General features: G+C 43.9%; 1 non-coding gene across 1 annotated transcript; it reads left to right on the top strand.

The window, feature by feature from the left end:
* Positions 1-207: 207 nt before the first annotated feature.
* On the top strand, positions 208-314 carry LOC112867148 (U6 spliceosomal RNA). Its single transcript, XR_003224189.1, has one exon. It is a non-coding gene; the product is annotated as a U6 spliceosomal RNA (small nuclear RNA).
* Positions 315-4,940: the final 4,626 nt, after the last annotated feature.

A 4,940-nucleotide genomic window follows, 5' to 3' on the forward strand; every position in this document is an offset into this window, starting at 1 on the left:
CTCAGCAGTGGCCTCCTTGACCTGCTTCTATTTTTTCCCTTTTCCCTTGTTTCCTCCAAGTCCTCAAAACCCCTCTGGGTCCTTCCCACAGTGTGACTATATTAGTTTCCCGTGGCTACCGTAGCAGATTACCACCAAGTCAGTGGATTAAAACAGCACACATATTCTAGTTCACAGTTTCCATGGGTCAGGAAGCTGGGCACGGCTATGCTTGCTTCGGCAGCACATGTACTAAAATTGGAACGATACAGAGAAGATTAGCATGGTCCCTGTGCAAGGGTGACACATAAATTTGTGAAGGAAGCTGGGCATGGCTGAGTTGGGCTTTCTGCTTGGGGTCTCACAACCCTGCAATCAGGACACTGACTGGGCTCTATTTTCATCTGAATGCTTGACTAGGAAAGAATCCACTTCTAAGTTCATTCAAGTTGTTGGGGCAGAATTCATTTCCTTGCAGCCCTAGAACTGAGGGACCTGGGTTCTTGCTGGCTGTCAGAGGGAGGGCATTCTCAACTCCTAGACAAGGATGCCTGCAATCCCTCCACATGGCCACTTACTCCATTGGGCCAGCAAGGAGAATCTCCAGCCATAGACTCCATTAGCAAGACGGTCTTTTATAAAATAACATAGTCATTGGGAGTGATATCCATCCCCTCTGCCATATTCTACTGGTTAGAAGCAAGTCACAGGTCCTGCCCCTGCTCAAAGGGAAGGGATTATACAGGTATGAACACTGCGGGTTGGAGGTCATGGGAGCCACCTTAAAGTCTGCCACCACTGTGGATTCCCTTTTTTCATTTTTGAGGAAATACTTTAATGGCAGAGAACAGCTGTAAGCTCTCAGCCACTGGATCAAACCTAGCCCTTTCTAGATGGACTCCTCACCTATTCCTGGCCTCTCTTCTGCAAGACCTGGTCCTCAGGCTCATGGTCATCCACAGACCGTCTCAGCCGCCATCTTCCTTCCAGTCACCTGCACCCAAGACCTCTGATGCAGCCTTCAAGTGTCTCCCTTTCTCCCTCAGTCTCACAGTTACTTCCAAGTCCTGTCACTATCAATTCCTAATTGTCTCTCCAATAAATCTGCTCTCTTTTCTCTTCATTGCTACTGAGACCAGCTTAGTCTAACTGTTCCTTATCTTCCATTAGAACTAGTACAGTAACCCCCAGCCAACTTCTCTTCCTGTCACCCCCTCAAACGTTTTCTCATATCCCTACCACCATCTCCCTTCCACACTCTTCCTTCTAGCAAATCCAGAACATGAATTGTTTTCCTTCTGCACCAGGCTTTGCTCACCTTGCTCTGTTTCTCCACAGTACTCTTCCCCCACCCAATCCCTACCATTTTACCTGTGCAGAAAATCACTCATCCAACGAAATCTAGCCAGGATCCTGGCAAGCTTTTCCTGACTACAGACAAAATAATTTATTCCCCTAATTCCGTCTTTTGATTTAGTTCTGCTTATTTTTTTGTGTTTTTCTTTTTCTTTTGTTTTATATTCACATAACTAAATGCACTGTGCCTTGCATTTTTGGGGTGTTGACTGCTCTCTGCACCAATGCTTGAGGAAAGGAAGTGTCACTTCTTTATCTTTATCTTCAAGGCATCAAACACAGCAATCCAATGGAGTTATCAGTAAGTATTGTTGAACTAGTATTTCCAAAATTATTTGGCTAGCTTGGGAAATTTGTTAAATTCTGCATAATATAGTGACTTTTAAATTTCTTTAAGTTTATTTATTTATTTTGAGAGAGACAGAGACAGCACAAGTGGGGGAGGGGGAGAGAGAGAGAGGGAGAGAGAGAATCCCCAGCAGGCTTCCGGCTGCCAGTGCAGAGCCCAACTCGGGGCTTGGATCACAAAACCGCAAGATCATGACCTGAGCCGAAACCAAGAGTCAGACACTTAACTGACTGAGTCACCCAGGCACCCCCATAATAAAGTGACTTTTAAATTTGGTTTTAGACTTTTAACCTACAACATTTTATTTAGTTGTTTGTTTGTTTTGGCTTGTTTATTTATTTTTGAGAAAGATAGGGAGGAAGGGGCAGGGGGACAGAGAGAGAGAGAGAGAGAGAGTGAGAGACAGAGAATCCCAAGCAGACTCCGCACCATTAGTGCTGAGCCCAGTGCAGGGTTTGAATTCACGAACTGTGAGATCATGACCTGAGCTGAAACCAAGAGTCGGGCACTTAACCAATTGAACCACCCAGGTGCCCCTAACCTACAGCATTTTAGAATTCAGCTATCTAAAAAAAAAAAAAAAAAAAAAAATTAAAAAAAAAAAAAAAAAAGAAAAAAGGGGCGCCTGGGTGGCGCAGTCGGTTAAGCGTCCGACTTCAGCCAGGTCACGATCTCGCGGTCCATGAGTTCGAGCCCCGCATCGGGCTCTGGGCTGATGGCTCAGAGCCTGGAGCCTGTTTCCGATTCTGTGTCTCCCTCTCTCTCTGCCCCTCCCCCGTTCATGCTCTGTCTCTCTCTGTCCCAAAAATAAATAAACGTTGAAAAAAAAAAAATTAAAAAAAAAAAAAAAAGAATTCAGCTATCTGTTTGATGCATTGCTTTTTCTACCTCGTCTCTCCTAATGTTTCCTCAGCTGGTTTTCAATGATCAATTATTTTTAATTATTATTCTACTATGCTATCAATCCAATATGTTAGATAATTATTATGTTCTATATTATTAATTATTATTTTCAATTATTAGTAGATCCCCTCAGTAGAGCTAAACAGGAATGAAGAAACCAGCTGTGTGTTTTTGGATCAGGAGCTTTTACTGCTTTTCTTTCCAAGTGTTATCTTGATCTTGTAACCACAGAGAGCTGCCACAATAAAAAAAAACAAAACAAAACAAAACAAAAAACACTTTTCTGGGCACCTGGGTGGCTCAGTTGATTAAGCATATGACTCTTGATTTAGCTCAGGCCATGATCTCTAGGTTGTGGGATTGAGACCCACATTCGGCTCTGTGCTGACAATGTGGAACCTGCTTGGGATTCTGTCCCTCCCTCTCTTTCTGCCCCTCCCTTTCTGTCTTTCTCTCTTTCTCTCTAAAAATAAATAAACATTAAAACAACAAAAACAAAAAACCCCACACTTTTCAAACAAGCATTCAGTGCAAAAAGCAAGCATTCAGACATCTCCAAGTCTTGACATTTTTTCTTCCTTCTCTAGACAAGTGGGTCCCAGCAGAAAGAAGAATGTCTTCACCTCACTGGCTCTCCAATGATGCCATCAACACTTGCTTCTTTACGTTGCCTGACAACGTGGCCTAGAAGCACTGTCTCCCTGGGAACTGCCAGCTCTGAGGTAAGGATTGGGTGCTCTGGAGGGCATAGAGGGCACTCCCCGTCTCTGTGCATGGCAGCCTGGCTCAGTGTGGGTTCTGGAGCCCAACTCCTCACTTCAAATCCTAGCTCCATTATTTACAACTCACGTGCCCATGAGCAAGTTATTCAGCCCCTCCGTGCCTCCATTTCCTCATCTGTAAGATTGGGCTAATACTAACTATCTTCATATGGTTAGTGAGAGTGTAATAAAATGATGCACATAAAATGCTTATAACAGGATCCTTTGCCTCCCAACGTTATAAGCATTCAACAAACGTTTGCTGCTATCATTACCCCAGAACTTAATTTCTACTTTTCTGGAAGGACATCAAATTAGGTTTTTCTATTTTCTGGAATTGGCTTGCCTCAGTTTCAAGATGTGAATTTTTAGAAAGGGCATCAAGATGAAAAGACAGAATCAGTTGCTCTACTGTGACTTTTCTTAGAGGAAAAAAAGTTGTTAGTTCTTTATTTTTCTGTGTCTTTAGTCTGCATCATTTTTCATATCTAACAGAATGGAAAGTATCTCTTGCTTCTGATATTTCTTTAAAAAAAATCACTCTCCCAGAATTCTAAATGCTTTTCTGAATTAAAAGGTCCTTTCTACCTTCTTATGCTGGATTATTTCTTGATTTAGATTAGCATCTTCGAGCATAGACTGAGTCCTTCCATTTGCTGTGGAGCTTGATGTTTGTTTTACCTTTTTCTTCTCCGGCCGGCATTAGGGGAGGTCTTAATTGGTTGGTTTGGCTTTCTCCTTCGATAAGGTCCCGTGTAGGGACATCTGTGGGAAGAGGTCAGGGTTGTGGATGTGTGTTCGCGTCTGGGCTGAGGTGTGGGGGTGAAGACACTCTGACAGTGTGCTGTGTGGCAGGAGGAGGAATGGAGGAAGATGAAAGGAAACATTGGGAAAGAGTCCCTTAGAGATAGAGCCATGGAGCTGCACTGACAGGTGCATGATTGAGTGTGTCAGGCCATTTCTGACACTCTCTGCTCACCTCCCGTTCCCAGAAGGAAGTAGCTGGGGGAAGGGACTTAATGCTCATGGAGCACCTGATCCACCAACCTTGTGCCCGGTGCCGGGTAGGGCACAAGCGTGGACTCTATCTCCTTCCCAACCCTGAGAAGTTCATGGTGTTATCTCTATTTCTCAGATGAGGAAGTTGTGACTTTTCAAAAGCTGCACTACTACGGAGGTCCGGAAATGGGTTCAAACACAGGTCTCTCGGACAGCAGAGCCTATCCTCCTATATGCTGTACCCCTTGTAGCCGAAATAAAAGGTTTAAAGATCATGTACCATTTGATGCAGGAGATAGTCAAGTGTGGGAACATGCATCCATGGTGATCCTCTTTCTGGAAGTCTTGGGCCTGTCACTCTCCCGGCCCACCAAGATAATTTCCTAAGTACTTGGTAGTTGTTAAAGGAGTTTAAAAAGATCTGTTAGACAACTTTTCCAGGGAAACGTCGATCAGCTAAAATGATTCGAGATAAGGGTGAGCAGATGTCAAAATAGACCACCAAGGAGCTGAGAAGCCTGAGGAAATCTGGAAGGATGCTGAGGTATGAGAAGTGGAAGGGAGACAGATTCAGATTTAGGAAGCCACAGGCA

This window comes from Puma concolor, chromosome A2 (assembly GCF_028749965.1).
Source record: "Puma concolor isolate L17-30 chromosome A2, mPumCon1.1.hap2, whole genome shotgun sequence".
NCBI classification, from domain to species: domain Eukaryota; kingdom Metazoa; phylum Chordata; class Mammalia; order Carnivora; family Felidae; genus Puma; species Puma concolor.